This window comes from Capsicum annuum, chromosome 12, assembly GCF_002878395.1.
Source record: "Capsicum annuum cultivar UCD-10X-F1 chromosome 12, UCD10Xv1.1, whole genome shotgun sequence".
In the NCBI taxonomy this organism is placed as follows: Eukaryota; Viridiplantae; Streptophyta; class Magnoliopsida; order Solanales; family Solanaceae; genus Capsicum; species Capsicum annuum.
Window position 1 is genome coordinate 175,915,974 of NC_061122.1, and position 25,655 is coordinate 175,941,628.

The window sequence follows — 25,655 nt, forward strand, 5'->3', positions numbered from 1 at the left end:
TACATTCATGATATTAATTATGGTAAATGGTACAATTCCAACTTAAATACGACTTCATTATTGTTTTTCAGGGTTAAAGCCCACTTTTCACCTTAAAATGGATTTCTTTATATCTATAAATGTCTATCTTAATAAATAACCTATGTGTAAAGAGATTGAAAATGATGTTTTAAGATTGGACTATGGCAGATTTCGGTCTATGATTCTGATACTACTATTTACTCTGATCGTGAGAGATTCCTACTCTTTCTACATTTTTATAATGATTTAGTACTGAAGTTTACTCTGGACAATGGATTTATGGATTTACACTCTTTTATCCATGGCTTAAGTACGTGCACCTATTATATATCTATATACGCATCTCTCTAATATAAGATGAAGGAGGAGGATTTATTGATGTATATATTTTAGATAAGATCCAATGATAGATTAGTGTTGATGTTACATATATATGTGTGTTTGTGTGTGTTAATGATTATGATGATATGCTTACATACCCGGTAAGGATGGAGAATGATTATAATGATATTGATAGCAAACAGCCCACAAACAACTCAAAATAATCCAAAACACAAGATAACAACTAGACCAAAATGTTCAAGAAACAAGACACAAACGGCTACAAGATAACAAACAAACTAAAGATAGAGATGGATAACTAACTTGACATAAAGAGTTCATAAATAATAGGAACTAAAGAGTGTTTCAAACTCAAGAACCCCTAAACTCATGTAAACTAACACCAAGTTCTTACGTTGAACCCAAGAGGGACTCGGTTCACCTCAAGAACTCAAGTTTCTAACTAAATGAACAACACAAGTAAAACCCTCACTTGTGGAACCCTAGTTTTGGTTTTGGTATACTCTCCAACAGAGGGTTGTTGTTTCAAATATTACAATCTCAAAAATGAACTAACTAGTGAAATAAGACTAAGGAGGTCTTACTTATAGACTATTACAAAGAGGGGGGAAATGACCCATTTACCCTTAATGAAAGGGGGCGAGTTTGGAGTGCATAATAAGGGATACCTTGTGGTGTTTTAAAACACTTAAGGCACTTCTTCACACTTCAATACATACACTCTTTTGGATGGACTTAAGACATACTCACACACGTACATCTTTATGAACATGCTTTGAAGACTTTGTAGTTCCCGAGCTTGGATTCTTGTAAATGATCTTAAGGTCATGGAACCCGTATCATCCTCTCCATATTAAAAGAAATTTGAACTCAAATGTATGGATTCATCATCAATAGTGTCAATAGGTGATAGGTCACACACATTGAATGTGTTATGCACTTGGTATTCCGGAAGGAGGTCAATCTTGTATGCATTATCATTGATTGTTTCAAGAACTTAAAAAGTACCATCACCCATCGGCATCAACTTTGCCTTACTTTGTGTTAGAAACCAATCCTTCCTAAGGTGCACCCGTACCCAATCTCCCGGTTCTAGAACAAGCCTTTGTCTCTCTTTGTTGGCCCTCTTAGAAACTTTTTGGTTTTGCTTCTCAAGTCATAGCCTCACTTTCTCATGTAACCTCTTCAAGGATTCGGCCCTTTTACTTCTATATAAGCTCAACACAAGATCACTAGACAAAGGGGTTAAATATAAAGGGGTAAGGGGCTTAGACCGTACACACACTCAAAGGGAGTCATACCCATACATGAATGGATAACACTATTATAAGAAAACTCAAATAGGGGTAGGTGATCCTCCCAATAGGTCATCTTACCTTTAACAATGGATCGTAGCATAGAACCCAAGGTCCTATTTACTACTTTTGTGTGGCCATCGATTGTGGGTGGCAAAGGTTGAGAATAGCAACTTCGTACCAAGCCTACCCTACATTAACTTTGAAAAGTGACTAAGGAACTTGGAGTCCCTATCGCTAAAAGTAGTTCAAGGGATCCCATGCAACTTAACAACATGTTTAATAACCAACGAAGCTACACTAGATGTATCCTTACTTTTAGAGCATTGAATAAAATGTCATCTGAGAGAATCGGTCAACCACAACAAAAATCCTATCCCTACCTCATTCTGTCCTTGACATCCCCAAAACAAAGTCCATATATATATCAAGCTAAGAAAGTAAAGGAATGGGAAGTGAAGTATACAATCGTTGAGGGAGGAGGCAAGATTTGGCACTCCTATAATCTATACATTCGCTATAAATCTTGGCAACATCTTTGTGCATCTTAGGCTAATAGAATTGTTCCTCTAGGATCCCAAGGGTATTCTAAACCCCAAAAATTCCCATTAAATTACCATCATGCGCCTTTCTCACAAACAATTCTCTCTAAGAACTAGAGGGCACACACAACCTTCTTTCTTTGAACAAGTAGTCATTAAACTTGGAATAGGAAGTAGAATACCTATCCGTGAGCCTCCTCTATCTACCAAATATTCACAGTCCCAAAATTTAAAAACAAAGTGGGGGTCCTCTGGGTACAATGATTTGAGTCTCTGAAATCCCGTCAACTTGGAAGACAAGGTAGAAACAAGTACATGTTTCCTAGATAATGCGTCAGCAACCACATTTTCCTTACCCTTTTTGTATTGAATGACATAAGGAAAGGTTTATAGGAATTCAACCCACTTAGCATACCATTTGTTGAGCTTATCTTGGGCCCTAAGATGTTTCAAAGATTCATGGTCTGATCGAATCAGAAAATCTTTGGGCCATAAGTAGTGTTGCCAATTACCCAAAGTTCGAATCAAGGCGTATAACTCTAGACCATAAGTGGAATAATTTAGAGTCACTCCCTTGAAATTTTCACTAAAGTAAGAAATAGGTTTAAGGTCCTGCATCAAAATAGCCCCTATACCTACCTTACTAGCATCACATTCAACTTCAAATATTTTATCAAAGTTGGCTAATTATAATAAAGGGACGGAAATGAGCATAGCTTTCAAGGTCTCAAAGGCCCTAGCTTGTTCATCACCCCACTTGAATGGTTGGTCATTTTGAATGACCTCGGTCAAGGGGACAGCAATGGTGCTAAATCCTTTGACAAATCATCTATAAAAATGATCCAACCCATGGAAGCTTGGACTTCACCACTGGATTACGCGGTTGGCTAATTTTTAATAGCGTCCATCTTAGATTCATCCACTTTGACCCCTCTTAGACTTACAACAAACCCCAAGAACACAACATCATCAAAACTAAAGGAAAACTTCTCAAGATTAGCATACAATTTTTCCTTTCTAAGGACATCAAAGATACTTTGCAAATGCAACACATGTTCTTCTAAGGACTTGTTATAACCAAGTTGTCATCAAAATACACAACAACAAACTTTCCAATGAATGGTTTCATCACATGATTCATTAATCATATGAAAGTACTAGGATCATTAGTTAGGCCAAATAGCATGACCATCCATTCATAGAAACCAAATTTGGTCTTGAAGGCGATCCTACACTCATCACCGGGTTGCATTCTAATTTTGTGATAGCCACTCCTATGATCAATGTTGGAAGATAGACAAGAACTCTTAACTCATCAAGCATATCATCCAATCTAGGAATAGGATGTCAAAACTTTATCGTGATTTTGTTGATGGCTCGGCAGTCCACACACATACGCCATGTTCCACCCTTTTTTGGCACTAACAACACTAGAATCGCACATGGACTCATGCTCTGTTTGATGTACCCTTTGTCAAGAAGTTTCTCAACTTGCCCTTGAAGCTCTTTGGTGTCTATAAGGTTACTTTGATAGGTCGGTTTGTTTGGTAATTATGATCCCGGCACGAAGTCAATTTGGTATTCAATATCCCAAAGTGGGGGTAACCCTTGTGGAAACTCCTTGGGAAATACATCTTAAAATTCCTACAAAACAAGAGAAATAGAAGGAGGAATAGAGGAAGTAGGCGGGTTAGTATCAAAAATATGAGTTAAGAGAAGTATGGGTGTGGTATCGTCATACTCCTTGAAGAGTTCCCTCTTCCTAGAAAACATTACCATAGCCTTCTTCCCCTTATAACTCCCTTGACTTCCTCTCCCTTCCCACTCTTGAATTTACTTTTTTGACCCTCGAGTTACCTACCCTTTCTTTCCTTTCCCTTCAATTCCTTCATTTGGTTATGAGCCTCACACACTTGTGATGGTTAAAGTGGATCGAGGGTGAAATTTTGTCCCTTGAATTCAAAAAACTACCGGTTGGTTCAGCCATCATGCTTGGTAGACATATCATATTGCCATGGCCGACCCAACAATAAGTGACAAGTTGCATTGGGATGATATGACAAAGTACTTCATCTTCATAGTTTTCCACCTTAAATCGAATCACTATTTGTTGGGTTACCTTCAATTCTCCACACTCATTCAACCATTGAAGCTTATATATACTTGCATGTGGAGTATTAAAAAACTTCAACTTGTCCACCATTGAGGCATTAGCAATATTGGCACAACTCCCACTATCAATAATTAAGAAACACACACCTCCCTTAATAAGGCACTTGGTATGAAAGAGGTTTTCTCTTTGACTTGGATTATCCAACGCGTTACTAATCATAATTCTCTGTACCATAAAATAAGATACTTCAACTTCACCACCTTTTGTCCAAGTGTCCTCCTCATTACCCTCACTTTGTTTTTCAGCTTTCTTTCCCTTTCCATGTTAAAAGTCACCATCATTCTCACCCGATTCAATTCCACCTATTCCCCTAGGTAATATAATTTTCCCTCTCTTAGGATCATATTCCTCTAGTTTGGAAACTCACTATCCTTGTGTCCCCACCTTTGACATTTGAAGTATTGAAATCTCTTGGAATTAGAAGTAGAATTTGATTTACCTTCATACCTTAGGGGTTAATGTTGGGCAGCCTTGGTCATGGATTGAGGATTATTTGATGGGGGATTTTCGGTCCTATTCCACATTGAATATGATTGAGTCACCTCCTTACCTTTGGTCCAACTCGAGGAGCCTTGATGGTCCTTGTCCTTGTATGCCAATCTTATTTTATTCTCCCTTTTAATCTCTAAAGCTGCTTAAAAGATACCCTCAATAATTTCAAACTTATGAAGATTCATGTGCGTGGATATTTATTTGTTTAGGCCAACCTTAAAATGGATGATGTCGTAGATCCTTTCTCCCCTCGGTGATCAAGTTTCAAAATAAGTTGTTGGAAGTTATCACAGTAAGCCACTACACTCTTATTACCTTGCTCAAGTTATACAACTTGTCAAGGAGCTCATGTTGGTAGCTCTCAGGTAGGTACCTTTTCTCATAAGGTACCTTAACCTAAACCAAGGAGGAGGCTTCCCCTCAATCAAAACATTACCAAACCATTTAACATACTCTCACTATGTAGTAGCATATCCTTCAAAGTGGGCTATTACATAGAAAGTTTTTTTCTCCTCGATTAGATCATTAACTTGGAAGACCCTATCACATACGAATTCCCATGAAAGAAACTCTTTGTGATCACTCTCAACCTTGAATATTAGAAGTCCTACCTTGCTGGTAGTGAGGCCTATATCTTTATCTCTATTTCCTTAATGATTTATATTTCTAACTCTATCCTCATGCCCATGGAATCCTCTTGGCTCCATCTGTCTCCCTCTAATCCATTCATCGATCAAGTAAGGGTCATCATAAACTCCATACCTTTCTTTTTTATCTTTCCTGCCATATCCCTCTGCATGAATAGGTGGATTTTAGACAAGTGAAACTTGGTATGATGGATTTGTATTTGGTTGAGGAGGGGGTCTTTGATTTAGAGGAGCTTGTAGTGGAGTGTTCAGGTTTAGGGATGGTATTTGGGTTCCAAACACTTCTTGTTTGACTTGGTGAAGTAGGGGATGGGTGGGTCTATCATGTTCTCAGCTTTGGGAGTAAAGGTTGGTTTGATTTATGGCAATTGGTGGTTATCTTGGCTGATTGAACATTTGATGCAAAGTTTCAGGAGTAATGGTTGGTAAAGTGTTTTGGGATGCAGAAGGTTAGGAACTTCTCTGGCTTTCCACTCATTCTAACCTCCCACTAATATTAGTCATTTCCCCCTTCAATGAAGATATATCCATTTGCATCTTGTCTCTACTACGGGTAATAGTCTTAAAGTGAGCCAAAATGGTATTAGTGGCATTGTTTTGAGGTTGTTCCCTGGTCTTCCATTGTACCTAAACACCTACAAAAATAACAAACAAGTTAGCTCAAAATACCTTCACCTAACTCTCACACTTGATTAACTCACACTCGATTCCACAAGTGTTGCAAATCGGCCAGTAACCCATGAGTAGTTGAGGAGATGAGTCTACTCTCATCCAGAATAGATTTTTGGTTTGAAGCTCAAAGAAGTCTTATCGGACTTGAGTGAAGAACTAACAATGATTCAAAAATACAAAAAGCATGCAATAAGCGCACAGCATGAATAAACGGTCTCAAAGACTAACTTACATTCTAGTAGATGAGTACTAGCTTGTATATTAGTATTGGAATCAACAAAATTGAAACCAATTGAAACAAGGAAAAGAAACTAGGAATTCTAAAATTCTTGAGCCTATGATGACATGCCAGACAACTATTGGCTGTTGCAATATTGTTGAAATTGGGATTTTCTTGTTCCAAAATTTAAGTTGTTCAATTTCACAATTGGAAGAAGAATTTTTAGCTATATGGGTAGACAAACAAGATCTTAGGATTTATTTTGAAGATTCAAAAAGTTTTTACCTACTTGCACTCTTTTGGCAAGACGACCTTTTTGGAAGTCTTATCCCCGTTCCCTTTTTGGGCAATCTTGAAAAGTGACCTAACTCTTTTTGGGTAACAAGGCTTTTAGAGACCCTTTTGTTCTTTTCCCTTTTGGTGATGTATTGGAAGTGTTTCAAGGATAAAAAGGAACCCACACTCTCTTTCTTTTGAATTTTGGATCAAACAAATCGATTCTTGAAGCTTCTTCTTCTCCATAATACAAGAACACAAGAACAACAACAACAAGTCGTCCAATAACTCCGCAACACAACTTGAAAATTTAGCTCAAGAACTTGTATCTAGCAACTATAAGTGTTAGGGAGAAATAATCTAACATAATAAATACCAAAAACACATAAAATACACCTACATCTAGGTCAACAATCTCGGCAACGACACAAGAACGAGTACTACTCTTTTTTTATTTTTAAGTGTGCTAGCCCAAGATTGATTCCATAAGAATGAAATCAACTACAAGTTCTGATACCATAGCAAACATCCCACAAATGACTCAAAAAAATCCACAAACACAAGATAACAAATAGAACAAAACGTTCAAAAAAACAAGACACAAACGGCAACAAGATAACAAATAATAAAGATAGAGATGGATAACTAACTTGACATAAAGAGTACATAAATAATAGGAACTAAAGATTGTTTCAAACTCAAGAACCCCTAAATCATGTAAACTAACACCAAGTTCTTACGTTGAACCGAAGAGGGACTCGTTCAGCTCAAGAACTCAAGTTTCTAGCCAAATGAAAAACATAAGTGAAACCCTCACTCGTGAAACCCTAGTTTTTGTTTTGGTATACTCTCCAAGAGAGGATTGGTTTTTCAAATATTTCAATCTCAAAAATGAACTAACTAGTGAAATAAAACTAAGGAGGTCCTACTTATAGTCTATTACAAAAGTGGGGGAAAGTGACCCCTTTACCCTTAATGAAAGGTGGTGGTTTTAGAGTGAATAATAGGGGCTGCCTTGTGGTATTTTAAGAATGTTAAGGCACTTCTTCACACTTTAGTACATGCACTCCTTTGGATGGACTTAATACACACTCACACACATCCATCTTCATAAACATGCTTTGAAAACTTTGTAGTTCCCGAGCTTGGCTTCTTATGAATGGTCTTGAGATCTTGGCACCCATATCAGATATGCTTATATACCTATCAAGTCCGAGATTATTATGATGATATAGTTATATGTCCAACAAGGCTGAAGGATGATTATGATATTGCTGATGTATGTCTGGTAAGGCCAGAGGATGATTATGATAATGATGATGATTATGTTATTTATTATACTTACCAGTTCAAGTCAAAATATATATTATGATACTTGGTTTAATTATGGTATTATGAATTCTATTGCCTTTGTCCTTGTATGCGCATTGCCTATCACCGGTATGTGCCAATATCTATCAGTCTTATGGAGGTTCCATAGTATGGGTGATGAGTATGGCTTGTGGTATGTTATATGTTGATTGAACCTTATAAGTCTAGACCATGGGGGTTCGTGAAAGGCTTGGTTAGGTATTAATTGTCCAGACTAGACAATTACTCTTTTTTGCTACTGTTATTATAACAGTAATGATCATTGTTTGGCTAGTTTTTGATAGATTGGTTAATGATTTGGTATCGAGATTCGAGGTATGTTTCTGCCTCTTCTGTCTTATGATTATATTATTATGAATGATATCCCTCCCTTTCTTTTTTAGTTTAGATTGTATGTTTATTTATTGTCCTTGTATATTGTTATATATTTTTTTTTGCCCTTTATTTGTAAATTAGACAGAGATATATGATATAGTGTTGAGATTCCTAAGTATGGCTGGAATGGGATAGTTCATCCTTAATAATTCCTTAGCCTTATTTTGTTAGTTTCTTGGTTGTGAATAGGATAGTTTCTCCTTATTATCTGATTGGGTTTATTATGTGGTTGCTGAACATTTGGGTTTAGACTCTATTTCTATTTATATGTTGTATATATTTGCATTATCTTTGGAGCTCAGTCAGTAGTTGCCTTTTGAGTACTACGTGTTTGGTACTCATACTATACTTCTGCAGTCTATGGAACATAGTATGGGTTATCACCAGTGTTGTGTACGTGCAGCCATGGTTCAGATACATAGAGTGAGCTCTTGATGTTTGGAGTATTATAGATACGAGATGTAAAATACAAAAATGAAAATGACACACAAATAATGAAAAACACAAAAAACAAAGAAACAAGATAGAAAATAAAGGGATAAATAGATTAACACAATGAGATAAAGAGAGAACAGCCTAAGGGTATATCAAACTCGAAGACCTTTCTATTAAAATATCATAAGCACCAACCTCTTATGAGGACCACATGGGAATGGACCCGAGCAACCCATGTTTCTCACATTTAATGTAACTTCCAAAAAGTTAAAATTAAACATTCTCAAGTGTATTTCAATTCATCATTCATCAACTACCAAAAAATGAAAGAAAAGCAATTTATAGCCATGGGCTATTTATTAGAAAATGGGCCTAAAAGTGACCCAAAGCCTAAAATAATGGAATAGACGCCCACACTCTCTCGAAGACAAGCTATCATCCAAATATGGTGTTACCCATTTCTTTCTTGAAGGATATCACCAAATATAGCTTCTTTCTAAGCTAATCGCTATTCACGTATTTGACCTCCTAAAATGCCCAAGTCTTGGATCCGTAGATATGATCCTTGAAGCATCAATCCCAAAGGAATGGAACCCATTGATATTTTATCATCCTCCCTTTCTTGAAGAGGATTCGTCCTCGAATCCAACTCATTTATCAACTTGTTGTTGCACCTTTCAAGTTTGGAATCCTTTTCTAAGAATTCTATTGGGCTTTTACGCTCATTTTCATATGGCATTCTCCTTGCATCCTCCTTTGATATTGTTTGTTAATGACACAAATAATGAAAACACTAAAAATAAAGAAATAGATAGAAAATAAAGGGATAGATAGATTTCCATAAATAGATAATGAGAGAACAACTAAGGGTATACTAAACCTAGACCTTCCTATCAATCATCGACAACACCAACCTCTTAAGAGGACATAAATGAGAATAGATTCCCAAGCACCCACATTCTCATGAATTAAGACACTCCCAACAAGTTTCAACAAAACACTCTCAAGTGTATCTCAAATCACCATTCAACAACTATCCTAAAAATGAAGAAGGTCCCATCTATTTATAGGCCAAAAGCCTTTATTACAACTTGGGCCCAAAAGTGACCCTAAATGTAACTTGGGCCCAAAAGTGACCCAAGACCCAAAAACAATGCAAATGGGCTCTATGTGGCACCCATGTTCTCTGAAAGCCTAAGCTATCATCCAAATGTGGTGTTTCTCAATACTCCCTTGGATGAAATCATCAAGTATAGATTTTTTTGCACTCCAAGCTATTGTCCATACATGATATTATTCTTGTGGGATCTTAAAAGGGTACTCCAAATATGTCTTGGAATCCTCGAGGTAGTCATGTCTTGGAATCCCCTGTATTGGCCTCAAATTATATGCTCAAAAGCATTGGTGCGAATTTAGATTGCATCATCCTTCCCCTTCTTGAAGAGGATTCGGCCTCGAATCTAAATCTTTTGATGATGTGTCATCACTCTTCTCAAGTTTGGAATCCTTTGATAAGAACTCCGTGTGACCTTTAAGAATATATTCATGAGGCACTCTCCTTGTTTTCTCCTTTGAAGGTGATGATATGTGATACTTCACAAGAGGAGAAATGACACTAGGCAAAATGCTAGTATTTAGTAAGTGAATAACGACGGCCCAAGGTTGGACTTGGTCTTTTCAATTTGGATTTGGATTGGTTGAACAATGTCTTCGGGAATTTATTTTGTAGTGGGTTGGGTAGAGGGAACATATTCTTGAGGTGGAATCAATTGTGGTCTTTGGTAAGGGGTTGTTTGGTAGTGAGGTGTATGGATTTATGGATTTCCTTGATAGGGTGGATAGTACGGTGTTTGGATTTGTGGATATCCGTAATAATAGTTTTGGGGAGTTTGTTGGTGTAATTGTGGTGGTTAGCGTACATTTGGTGGGGTTTGGGGAGTAAGACATATCACCTTTTCCATGTTCCCTTTCAAGCGTGACCCATCCTCCTTCCAACTATTCAATTCTTGTCGCCGATCCATGAGGGATTTCAATATTGTATCCAAGGTTACTCCACCCTTCAATTCTTGTTGCCAATCCATGAGGGATTTCAATATTGTATCCAAGGTTACTCAACCCATAGCTGCTTAGCACAATTGAAAAAAAATAAAGCAACCTTTGATGATGCGTTTGAAGGTCAAACGACTTGACTCGGCGAAGAAAGACACAATATAACACACAAAGAGAGAACTTTGAAAAATTTGAATTCAATAAGTAACTAAGAAAACAAAATATAAAAGAAGGAAAAGAAACAAAAAATTAAGACACAAAAGACAACGAATCAAGAACTAATTAAACAACTACATTGATTACGGTTTAGTTGTTAAATAGTATCAAGAATGAACAAAATGAAAGAAGGAATTAATAGATGAATTAATGGTTTTGAACCTGATACAATGAAGTTTTTATAGTGTTGAAATGCATTTGAGAACTTGAATTGATGTCAGAGAAGTGTTGGAATGCATTTCAGGTGCATTTGGGGTTGTTTTTGCATCCAATTGGGTGACCTGAGTTGTGGGCTGCGTCGAGAGGTGCTACAGTAGGTGAGACTCAGGCTGGATGCAGCTAGGGGTTTGCCTACTATTATGACCTGCATTTGGGGTGATGCAGCAGGTCATCCACAGTCCCAACGCACACCAGGTGCACCTGGTCCGTTCCACCACTTGCAATGTACCGTTTTGGAACTCAAATGGTCCCCCTTTTGTCCTCTATTTGGAATATTTCCTTGGATATTCAAAAAGGTGCTTGTACAAAAACTTTTATACACCTCTTTTCTTCACCTTTTAGGATCAAACAACCACCTTTTGAAGAAAATTCTCTTTGAAGCTTTGAATTTCTCCAAGAACACTCAAGAACACCAAAACTTCAAAATTCTCTATCTCTTAAACCGTTGGTCGGAATTCGACGAAATTTTTACCCAAGTCTCTTTTCAATATTATAAACACATTCCTCACATCATTTTGTTCAAATTCACAACCAAAAATTCCAGATTTTAACTCCAACCTTCAAACTTCAACTTGAGCTCCCAACAATGGTAGACCTTTGGATTTACCTCCGATTAAGCTCAAATTCAAGGTTTAGACTCTAATAGGACTAGGAAACAAGAATCTAACACCAAAACACAAAAAAAAGACTCAAGATTTGACCTAAAGATAAAAATATGAATAGTGAATTTTTTTTAGAATTTTTTATTTCTCAACACAACGAGACCCAAGATTGACTTCGTGAGAACGAAATCAAGCTTGCCTCTAATACCAAATGATACTAAGACAAAAATATGAAAATAGAGATGACACACAAATAATGGAAACACTAAAAATAAAGAAATAGATAGAAAAAATTAAGGGATAGATAGATTTACATAAACCGATAACGAGAGGACAACCAAGGGTATACTAAATCCTAGACCTTCCTATCAATCATAGACAACACCAACCTCTTATGAGGTCATAAATGAGAATGGATCCCGATCATCCAACTTTCTCGCATATCAAGAAACTCCCAACAAGTTTCTACAAAACACTCTCAAGTGTATCTCAATTCATCATTCAACAACTATCCTAAAAATTAAGAAGGTCCTATCTATTTATAGGCCAAAAGCCTTTATTACAACTTGGGTCCAAAACTGACCCTAAATGTAACTTATCCCAAAAGTGACCAAGAGTCAAAAACAATGCAAATGGGCTCTATGTGGCACCCCGGTTCTCTCGAAACCCAAGCTATCATCTAAATACAGTATTTCTCAACGCTCTCTTGGATGAAATTATCAAGTATAGCTTCTCTCGTGCTCCAAGCTATCACTCACACATGATATTGTTCTTGTGGGATCTTAAAAAAAGTACTCAAAACATGTCTTGGAATACTCAAGGTGGTTATGGCTTGGACTCCCTTGTGTTGGCCTCGAATTATATGCTCAAAAACGTTGATGCCAATTTGGATTGTATCAATTATTTTCCTCCCTCTTATGTAATAGACTAATCTATGTTGTATTCAGAAATAGTTATATCTGTATATTCATTTAGTATCTTATTTGTATCTTTCTTTTGTTAAAAGATCTTGTACTGATACCACTAGATTTTGGGACTATGTTATATAATTGATCTTTTATTATATTTATTCTGCATTCTTTTCTTACTTTTTGGGGTAGTTTGTTACTAGCGGTTCTGGACTATAGGTTTGGCTTGCCTACTGGTGGGTTAGAGTAGGCGCCATCAATTTACATTTGGGCTCTAAAATGTCCTTTATTTAACAATCTCAATGTTAAATAAAAAGAAAATTTTCATCAACGACATAACACATTCTCATTGGTCTCCATTTAATTAAAACAGTTTTCATAATTCCAACCATTTAATACCTAATTACACCCTATCCTCCATTATTTTGATAATGTCATAAAATCTCAAATTTTAATTTTTGTGATACATTATAGAGGCTCAGATGCATAACCTTCCTAATACATAAAAACTGATACATAACTCTTGTGTATTAATGCCACAAAGATACATTCAGATACATAAGTCTTATATATTAGTAACACAAGGTATTTCGATACATGATTTTATCAGATTTTCTATCAAAGACATATTTCTTATGTTTTTGTAATCTAATATTCGGTAAGATAACATAGCTTTTGTACATTTGGTGGAGGATCACGTGATGTATCTTTCCATCTTTTTCAACCAAATATGCTATTCTTATGTACCTCCGAACTTCCTTAATAAATACACCATTCTTAAGTATCTCCATTGACATCATCATCTTTAACCTCAATTGATGAATCTCTAAACTTCCTCCGTCTTTGTCTCGGGTTGTCGTCGCTAGTAAACCCTGACCGTCGAGCCACCAAATAGACCCCAACTCAGTCTCTTACACCACAACACATCTATAACATTACCCTGATCCAGTCAGTATTACATTATCGATGAAATTTTATCGGAAAAGCACTCTCTAACCAGAAATAATGACAATTCAAACTGCCAACTATGGAAAAACCCACTCGCAACACCATTGGAACACTATTTTTGAGTTTGCAGCAATAACGACTACGGTGAGAGAACTTCAAAACCAAAATTTGTTATTGAGATTTGGGAACAGTTGATAGAATGGAATGAGTATGTTCATGGGCTTGGTATAAAAAGTCTGTTAAACAAAAATGAATTGGATTAGAAATTTAGAAGAGATATTCAGTCTATTAAGTGAGAATGGGGGAGGTTGTGATGTATTTGAAGTTTGAAGAGAGAAAGCATTATAAGAAATTTTTGTAATTATTTTAAGGGATTGATATTTTAGATAATAATATTAATTTAAGATATAGTATTATGTAAGTTTTCTTTTAGTTAATTTTAAAAATCCTGACCCACAACACCCACCCATATTTAACCGATTTGCCTCATTACTTTAACCGAGATAAAAGACCTTAACCTATTAAAAAAAACAACTCCTTCATCAGTTATTCACACCACTAATTCATCTTCTACATTTTCTTTCTTCATTAACTAACTAAAATTTATTAAGAAATGGATTAAACTATATTTGGGTGAAGATGAAAATCATTTTCACCCTCAATTTTGCTTTTGAAATCAACTCCTCCTCCCCCCCCCCCCCCCCCCCCCCCAATTTTGAATAATAATCAAACTCCCTACTTTATCGTATTTAATATTTATTTAACCTTTGTTATATTAAATATATTTATGTAATACCTATTTATATTATATATAATTTATTCTTTTAACTTACATATTTATGATTTTTTTTATTTAATTTCATTAACATTATAAGTAGAATAACATTTTTATAAATTTGTCAGAAAATTTAATGTTATTATTACGATTGTTATTTTAATATTATATGAATTAAGAGTGTGCATATGTATGTACATGCATGTGTGTATATTTTTGTCTTTTTTCATTGATAAGGAACGACCATGAAACACAAAAACCAGCCAACAACACAAGAACAACAAGACGGCAGCCATACAAAACACCATAAATCGTTAACATACTAACAAGAAACAAACACAAATATTACAAGAAAAGTAAAGGATAGGCAAAGATGACATAAGGACTTATGAGGAACAAGAACCCAAACGTGTATCAAACGTAAAGACCCTTAAAATCCGCAAGTACAAACACCAATATTCTTACGGTGACCGCTAAGGAAATCAACTTCACCTCACAACCACCATTTCTAAACAACATACAATATCGGCTTTTCCAAGCCCTACACTAAAGATGGCTTTTCCAGACCTAAATTAAGAACTACACTCTTAAAGAGAGAGAACTTTCAATGTCTCAAATATTCATCATCCAAAAACTAGGGATGAAAGACATATTAAGGAACTACATATAGACTTATTATAATTGAAGGACAAAAGACCAAAACACTCTTAATAAAGGGTGGGCACCAATAGAGTGTAACTTTAGCATGTGAAATCCCTAAAACACCCTTAATGAAGGTGATCTTCAATGCTCCAAGGCTGTGGATCTTTAAGCAGCCCTAAGCCACCTTCCACACACGATTTTGTCTTATGGAATGCTCATAATGGCCTCTCCTTGTATGATCTCTTCCCTTCAATGTGACGAAATTTGGATCCTTCGTGTATTTTCCTCGAATGATGTCTTCAAAAGCTATAATGGTCATTTGTCTCATATCATCCTCCTCTTCTTGAAAATGGTTCGACCTCGAATCTACACCTTGCAAGAACAAAGAAAGGACAAACAAGCACAAAATACTCATGGCATGAGAGTTAGGGTTAGTAAAACAAACAATATCATCATGCTAAGGTGGTACATACTTGAAATATAACTATAAATCCTTTGTTTTTAATATGAAAAGCCTAGTGAACATATAACAAAGGAAGTGGCTACGACATCCAAGGAGAAGGGTACCAACTGTCACGATCAAGCCTTTCTTGTCGTCTTGACCAAGCATCAAAGGGGATTTATAACATTATCTACATCCCAAGAGGTTACCGGCATTAAATGGGAGAAGTAGCCAAGGACCTAGGTCTCAGTCATTCACACTTTCTCCTAAGGAGTCATCCTCATAATTTGGCATACCCTTTATATCACTTTTGGAAATATTATGATCAAAAAGAGGGTTGAGAAAGGTGTTCCACAGGTCAACTTCAAATATAGGGTTCTCATGCATACACTTACTACTAGTTTCAAAATCTCCAATAGGAGTAGGCCCAACATAAGAAGCACATAAAGAGAAAGTGGATGGAATTTCTAAGCACATATCACCTTCTCTTTCAATGGACCAATACAAACCACCACAGATAGCAAAGGGATCACAAGCAAAACCATCTTTACCGAGAATATCACAATTTGAGTTTCCTAAACAATCAAGCACATCAAGGTCATTTTCACCCGATTGATCATTGTCCACATCCTCACTAGTTATTGGAAACTCATATACCAATATAGACTTACCTTGGTTTTCACAAGGGTCAACTAGTGTGTAAATACTCTTGTCACTTGCTAATGGAACCTTATTCACGTCACAAGTACTAGCACTAGATAGACACAAATCATTCATACGAGAAGAATCAATTTTGTCATCTAAAGGATAAACTAGTGTTTGCATACTTACAACAAGATTTTGTTCCCCATTTGACCTTAACAACACCAAGAGTATCACAAAAGGGATACTCAAGCACTTCTACCCTAGGCAAAACTAATACTACGTCCATTTGGATAATATTAGCCACATCACAACATTCTAAGTTCATAGGAGTGTGGGGGTAGAGTTTTTACCTTGTAGCTCACATGAGCTACGGCCTTCACCTTGACGTGTGTCCTGGAAGCCCACTTGCTCCCTTGGACCTACTATATGATCCAACTTTCCATTTATCATTTTGGCCTCACGGATAATGGCTTCAAGTTTAGCTAAGATAACATTACCAACATCATTGCACATGGTTTGAGACGTAGTAGTATCAGTTTCAATTGCAATGTAACTAAAAAAAAAGAAACAAACCTACAAAACAAAATATAATTAGTTCACAAAATCTGTACCACACTCTCACACACTTTGATTGTCTTACACTTGGTTTCACAACTGCTGCAAGTCGGCTTGTAGTTTGTGATGAGTTGAAGGGTGAGTCTACTCTTGTCCAGAATAGATTTTGGTTTAAAACTCAAAAAAATCTTGTCAGACTTGGTCCAAGAACTAACAACAATTTCAAAAGAAAAAACGAACAAAACAAACTCTAAACACGAATGAACAAACACAAAAAACTAACTTACAAACTAGTATAGGAGTACTAGCTTGTCCATTAGTTATTAGAGTCAACAAACAAAGCTAAGAATCAATAATAAGAAACTAAGAAACCAAGATTTTGAGCCAAAATTTTTGGTATTGTATGGAATTTGGTGATGTGGTGGTCTAGGATTGGTTGCGATTTTTGAAAGGTTCTTATTTTTCCCAACTTTGAAATTTTGGTTTGAATTTTGGTTCTTGAAGTGTTATGGCCGCCCTAGGAGAAGAAAACAATAAGATTGGAGCCCTTTTTACCTTTCAAAAAGGTTTGACTTGTATTACACCTTTTAGGCAAGACACCTTTTAGGGGGGTTGGTGGACTTTCCTCTTTTGTACACCTAGAAAAGTGGTCTTTCTCTCTTTTGGAAACTAGTCTTTTGGTAGATCTTTTTGTCCCCTTCCCTTTTGGTAGGTCTTTGGGATTTGTTTTTAAAACTAACAAAGACTTCACTTCTTTACACTTGGTTTTTGAATCAAAACAACACTATTGAAGAGTCTTCTTGTGACTAGACATGAAGATTGGTCTAGAATAACAAGAACCTTCAATAGAAGTTTGAAAACCAAACCTCACGTAAACCACCAAGAATCAAAACACACCTTTTCAAGATTATAACCCATAACACAATATCAACAACACAAGTTCAATCCAACACCTTCAAGATTTTGGATCCACAACAACAACACCAACAATGTTCAAGTTTTGAAATCGCAAAAACAATTCCAACAACAATCGTTCAAGCTCACTTGGATCTAGAATCAAAGTGTTATTGAAGAAGAGAGTTAACATAAGAAACACTCAACACACATAAATAACACCTAGATCTAGACTCTACAACCTCATCCAAGATACATAACAAGAGCAACAACCTCTCGGCCAAGAACATCAACACGTAGAACATAATTTTTTCTCTTTTTTTGAATTTTCAAGCAACCGAGCCCAAGATTGATCTTATGGAAATAAAATTATCCTTAGATATGATACCAAATGATAAGAGAATGACAACAAAACATAAAACCATCCAAAAACACAAGAATAACAAGAGAACAATGGGAACAACAACACGGCAACCACACAAAATACCACAAACCGTGAACACACTAACAAGAAACAAACACAAATATTGCAAGAAAAGTAAAGTATAGGAAGATGACATAAGGACTTACGAAGTAAAAGAACCCAAACGTGTATCAAACGTAAAGATCCTTAAAATCTGCAAGTACAAACACCAATCTTCTTACGGTGGCCGCTAAGAGAATCAACTTAACCTTACAACTACCATTTATAAACAATGTAAAATATTAGATTTTCCAAGCCCTACACTAAAGATGGCTTTTCCAAGCCCTAAACTAAGAACTACACTCTTAAAGAGAGAGAACTTTTAATGTCTCAAATATTCATCATCCAAAAACTAAGGATGAAAGACCTATTAAGGGACTATATATATAGTCTTATTACAATTGAAGGACAAAAGACTAAAACACCCTTAATGAAGGGTGGGCTCCTATGGAGTGTAACTTGAGCTTGTAAAATCCCTAAAACACCCTTAATTAAGGTGCTATTCAATGTTCCAAGGTTGTGGCTCTTCAAGAAGCCCCCAAGCCACCTTTCACACATGGTTTTGTCTTATGGAATGCTCACAATGGCCTTTCTTTGCATACTCTATTCCCCTCAATGTGACCACAATCGGATCCTTCGCGTGTCGGCCTTGAATAATGTCTTCAATAGCTATAATGGTCATTTGACTCATGCCACCCACTCTCTTACTTCATGTGTTTTATATTACTTGACTCTTCTTGATATGCCACTATCGCTTAAGAAAATTTTAACTAGAGTATAATTTACTAAATTAACCTTATTAATATACTTTGAACTTCAAATTTGACTATTGTTATTCAATGCAGTTATTTTTAAAACATATTTAACTATTATTTTGATTTCATAAATTGAACAAATAAATATGCAAAACTATATTCAATATGAGAGTCAAGTAATATGAAATAGCAGAAATGTTGTTTATATAAATAAACAAGTTTTGATTGCCATTAATGAAGTATTATATAAATTATAGTTAAAAATAACTTAAAATCTAAATAAATAAATCTATAAATACTTGAAATTAATTTAATTATTCTTTTTTTGTGTTTCCTACATCGAAATATATTTTTATAGTTATTATTATTTGTTATTTTTGTTTTTACAAATAAATATTAGAGTTTTGATTATTATTAATAAAATTAATTTTCTTATTATGCTAATTTACTTCATTATAGAACATCATTAGCTTATATGCTTAATTAGTATTTATCACCTTTTTCATCCAAAAGATAATTTTTATGTTTTTATGAAAAAATTTGTTACATAAATTTTCTTAAAAAAATTACCATGTTTTTAAAGAATAAAAAAAGAAAGAAGTTGATAATGAAAAGATACAATATGTATTTAAAAAATTTTATTAGGATAAATAGAGAGTTTGATTTTTAAAGGAAAATTTGAGGATAAAAATGATTTTTACCCATTATATTTGATATATATTTTAAAAATTCAAAATATTGAGCACATAAAGATTAAATGCAAAATCCACATCAAATTTAGGTTGGGCCACTTTACAAATGAATAAGGTGGTAGACACGTAACCCCATGAAAAGGTTATGAATTTTTACCAAAGTTGGGTGAAAATCCAATGGTGGTGGCTAATAGTGTGTTAGCTAGCATCTCACCGTGCTTTGATGTGTATGGCGATGAATTTTGATGGGCAAGACCTATTATTGTGGAAGTGGTTTTGGCAATAAGTATGATGGCAAACTGACAATCTTTTGCGGCGCAGAACATGTATCCACAATGTAGCTTGTTTGACCCCTGAGAATTTGCATGTTTTTTATGGTCAACACAAGAATTATTTATTTATAACACAAAGTTTACAGAGGCATAACTTGTGGCCTTGACACTAGAGGAGTAGAGATCCTATTCAAAATAGTACTTTGTACAACCTGACCATTTGAACTAGAGCTAATATAATATGGGTGAGTGTGATATTGTTTCACTCTCCTAATGCTTGGAAAACTATTCTTGTCCGCACACAAAATGTCACTAAGAAATGTAGGAGGTTCCCAAATTAGTACAGTACTATTGTTTATATTACATACAAAACTCGCATGTCTAGCTATTGTATCTACTAACTTGTTCTGCTCTCTGTAGATGTGGTGCACTCTGGGATCACCCAGAGCATGGAGAAGGTACCTTCAATCAAAGATAACTTTTGAGTTAGAGAAAGCTTTTGTATTTATCAAATGGGATAATTGATGTTAGTCAGTACTAATTTCAAGTGAGAAAAAATTATTTTAATGAGCTAATTGTAATTTTAACAAGATGGCATGAGCTTCACCTTCCAAAGGTTCTGAGTAGTTGCATGATCCCTATAACCCCAATAACCAATTACTAGATCTACTTATAAAGACACATCCTAACAAACAATGGTCAAGCAGATGGCCATAAAAAGCATAATTAGTGTTCAGCATAATGTTAGGTAGTTTCAGGGGCTTCCATTTTATATACATTGATATTGTGGGTCTTTCATGCTTTATAGGTCCATCTAAAAACCAAAATTTAGTCACTTAAAGAAGTATGTGATTCAAAGAAAACATAAAATCAGTGTTATCAAATATAGACTTATTATGCCCAATCCAAACTGACCAAAGGCAAAACGAAGAGAAAACTGTAGATAGAATTTGCGCTTGCATGCCAGGAGGAATATTAGGAAGTTGAAGTGTAATAAATTGATTCAACCAGTGCAAAGGTTGTATATAAGTATGCGCTAAGGGTTATGCCTCACTTTTAATTTGTAGTTGTTCCCAAAGTGGCGTTACTCTGGAGCAAAATTAGAATAAAAGAGCATTTATTTCTTTGCTCGAGAAGGCACAAAGTCTACAAGAAGAGGAGTCAAGTATCTTAACATGGTGGAGGTATCATGATATAGGTGTTCTTTCATGGTTTAGCATCCAAAGAAAATATTTAATCATAGGCAAAATTTAAAGCTTTCATATCCAACTGAATTTAGGTCACGTGTTAGTATAAGCATTCAAAGTGGGACTGTCCAAGACTTAAGAGTCGAAATGCGTGTTTTCACAGTAAAAAGTCCCGTATTTGTTAACCCTAAAATAATGTGGTCAAAATAATGTGTGAACTTGGGGAAATAAACTTTATTACTTTGGGAAATCACAGAAAAAGGCAGATCGAAGAAGAGTTTAGTGAAGTCCCAACCCATTGATTTTCTAAATATTAATTGAAGAAGAGTTTAGTGAAGTCCCATTCCATTGGGTTTCTAAATATTGCTATGATGTCCCTATTTTCTTCCCTTAAAAAGGGTTCATAAAATAGAGAATGAATATTGACATTCGAATTGATACAGGAGTCATTGAAGAAGTTGATAAACTAGCCCGTTGTAGGTTGCTAATGAAGACCCAGTTGAAAAACCCTCCAACTTGTTGGAGAGCTCTCCAGGTTCTAGATGTTATTGTAGCAAAGGCTGGAACATTATGAGAATATCGAAGATATTTTCTTTTCAATAGATTTGCCTAAAAGAGTTATTCAAATGAAAGCATCGCCAAGCTAATGATGCTAGTAATTCCTTATTCTTAGAATCCAAGTCCTGGATTCCTAAATCCCCTTCGTTTTTGGGTTTTATAATCTCAGACCATTTAAGAAGATGTATTTCTTATGGTCTAGTGTAGGTACCCAGAGAAAATTATGCTCATGATACTGAAGCTCATTAATCATATATGAAGCTAATTTAGTAACTTGTATGATGTGTTTGGAAGGCTATTTAGCGTAAACCGAATAAGCGTAGCTCTCCCAGCTAGTGATATGAATTTTCCTTTCTACCCTTCCATGTGTGATTTAAAAGTGTCAATAAGGGTTTGATAATCAGAATTGACCAGTTTTGTGGACATGGGAAATCTGAGGTATTTCCCAAACATTGAACCCTCGGCGATGCTAAGGATAGTACAAGCTAAGCCCTTTTTCACATTTAGGGTATTAGAAGAGAAGGGGATTTTGGACTTTGAGTAATTTACCTTTTGTCCTAAAATAGATCCAAAGTGAGACATCATTGTAGAAATAGCATGCAAGTGGAGTTATTTACTTCTCCACCAAGAATGATATAATCTGCAAAGAATAGGTGGGAGATAGGTAAACCTCTTAGAGATATGACAATCAGAGTCTACAAAATTTGGTCAACTACCATTTTAATTCATCAGGAAAGTCTTTCCATACATAGGATAAATATGTATGGTGAAAAGGGGTAACCTTGGCAGATACCCCTACTGGGTAAGAAAAATAGAGTAGAGCCTCCATTAAGAAGAATTAAAATTATGGGCGAACTGATACAAGACATGATAAGATTTACCATGTTAGAGGGAAAGTTAAATTAGAGAAGAGTATCATGGATGAATGACCATTATAGCTGGTCGAAATCTTTCTCAATATAAATTTTAAGTATCATGAAATTTTTGCTAGCTTTGTTTTTTTTTTAACGAAATGGAGCATTTCCTGGACTATGAAAGCACTGTCAGAAGCCTGTTTACCTGCCAAAAAAATAGATTGGGTTGGACCAATTATTTCCTGAAGGTAAGGCTTTTTCCAATTGATCAAAATATTTGTAATAACCTTGTAAACTATATTACAAAGACTACTTGGTTTGTATTGAAAGATGGTCACAACAGAACTTTTTTAAAGGACTAAACAGATGTATGTCTAGTTGATGCTTGGAGGGATTGTCCAATTTTTAAAGACTTCAATGTAGAAGTCTTTAACTGACCTCCCTACAATTTTCCAGTACTGCTGAAAAAAAGGGTGTAGTTTGTATAGACCCAGAGCTTGAACTGGTTTAAAAGAATTAATGGCCTTAGTGATCTCAGCAAGGATCGGGGCATTAATTAGATGAATGTGAGATGATAATAAAATGAATCGGGAAGGATGGTGTAGAGAGATATTTGGGCATGCAATGAGATCGGTATTATATAGATTTGTAAAGAAACTAATCACATGATTTTGAAGGCTTTCAAGGCCTTCAATGCAGCTCCCTGCTTGGTCTCTAAGTGTTAAAATGCAATCTCTACATCTTCTTTTGAGGGCGGAAATATGGAAAAAAATTTATTTGCATCTCCATGTTAAGCCAGAAAATATATGACTTTAATTTCTAAAATGTGTGTTCCAACTATAGTATATTATTAAATTGATGAGTCAAGCAAATTTCAACATTTTACAGGAAAGTGCTAGTTAGATAAAAGGAAGATGCCTGGATTCCAGCTAATCTAGCAGGAAGACTCCTTTTCTTGGAAAAAATGTTACTGAAGACTTCTTTATTACATGTATTAATCTTATTTTTGAACAATTGAATAAACAAAAGGATATTGACATTTGAAGAGTTCTAAAAGTGGGAGATGACAACAGGAAACTGAGGATGGGCAGTCTGATGAGTAGTGAATTTATCGCTTATTTTCACTTATCATTCATGCACGCTACTATGATTTGAAGACATAATGAGACAACATTGTGATTAAATTCACTAATTTCCACATTAAATTCACTAATTTCCACATCTTGTAGGAATACATGTGATGAGATAGAAAGATGTGGAATTGAGCTGAAAAGGAACTAAGTGAAGAAGAAAAATGTACAACTGAAGGACCATGTACAGAATGAGGCTCAGTTACCACGATCTCGGTCTAAGGGTCGTGATTATGTCCAATCAATAAGGTCATCAACCACGATTCCATGGATCTATCCATAATCATGGTAGTCATGATCGCAGTAAATTTGGTGCGATTGGAGCAATGAGAGATTAGGCCCAAGGTAGTTTTGTAATTTTCAGCAGCTGACCCCAAATCTCTTAAAAGCCTAAAACTCTTTCCTATTTTGGCCATTCTAGAGACTAGCAATATTTTGAATTTGAAGTTGAAACCCTAAATTGGGCATGAATTGTAATTTGATTTGGAGACTTTAAATTTTGTACTTTCTTGAAGAATGGGTGATTTTCACAACCCTTATTGTATATTTTTCTCTTTTTTCATCATGAGTAGCAAAATTTCATTGTCTTTGGATTATGTTGAACTAAGGTGCAATTAGTTGCGGGTTGTTATGTATTTGTGTATATGCTAGTTGGTTGATGATAGGTTATACTATTGTTTGATTAAATTGGTTAGGATTTATGGGTGAAAGCCCAAATACTCAAAATGGATTTGTGGGTGAAAACCCCAAACTCTTGAAAGATCAAACCATCCCAGAAGGTTTGGGTGAACTTTTGGAACCCTCATCATCCTAGAAAGAGGGATGTGGTAACCAAGGTAGTAGTAGACAATTAATGGGTTTAGTTTTTTAATTCTCACTATCTTAGACATAAGAGTGATTATAAAGTTGACTATATCTTAGGTATTTTCCTTGAAATAGGGATACCCAATTGAGGTAATAGGTGAATATAATTAACACACTTGTTAGGTATTCGAAAGGTTTAATAAGTGATATTCTTGAGGCTAGCCTATGGATCCTAGACCTAGTCTACCATATTGTTAACAACTAGTATGTACACCAAATCTACACATATCCATACCTAATTTTCCTTTAGGTAGACATAATCCCAAGATTCTATATATATCAAAGTTAAATTACAATGGTTGTGTAGTTTGTGGAATTGAGTTACTATTGACATACGCACACTCTCCCAAAACCAAAACCCCCAATTTTAAATCATGCTTTGTACTTTATTTTCACTTCGGGTGTTTTCTTACTAAGTGTTAAGACCCATAAGACTACAACTCTAATTTTCACTCCTTGTGGATTCAACCTCAATAAAAGTTGAGATGTTGACAATGACTGTCCTCTACCAAATTGCATGGTATAGGTGAGCATTATCAAAATGGCACCATTTTTGGGGAGTGAAATTTAGTTTTTATTTATCTGGTATTGATTCTTACTTATGGAATATCGTAGTGGTGTATATTTATTTGGTTATTGTTTTTGTTTTCTTCTAGGTGATCTCCGTTGCATAAATTAGAACCATGAGTGACAATGCTAGTTAAGTCGGGTCTTTTAATAGCCCTCTTGATGATGAGGATCTACTCAATGATGTTGGTAGATCAATTTCTATCTGTATCCTACCTACTCATTAGAACGGTGTTTTTATGTCACAAACGTCTTCTCGCATATGCTACAAATAAAGGGACTTTTTAGGGGATAGGCCTATGAGGACCCCAATTTTCATTTGAAGAACTTTATCGAAGTATGTACACCCTTTGATATTGCACATATAACCTAAGAGTCTATTTGGGTTCATCTCTTCCCATTTTATCTAATGATAGAGTCGGTATTATGGCTTTGATCCCTTTCTTTCGGGTCTATCACTTAATGGGATAAACTCACCATGGCCTTCCTTGACCGATATTTCCTACCATCCAAAATGCTTTAATTAAGGGATGAGATCATCAACTTTAGGCAATTGA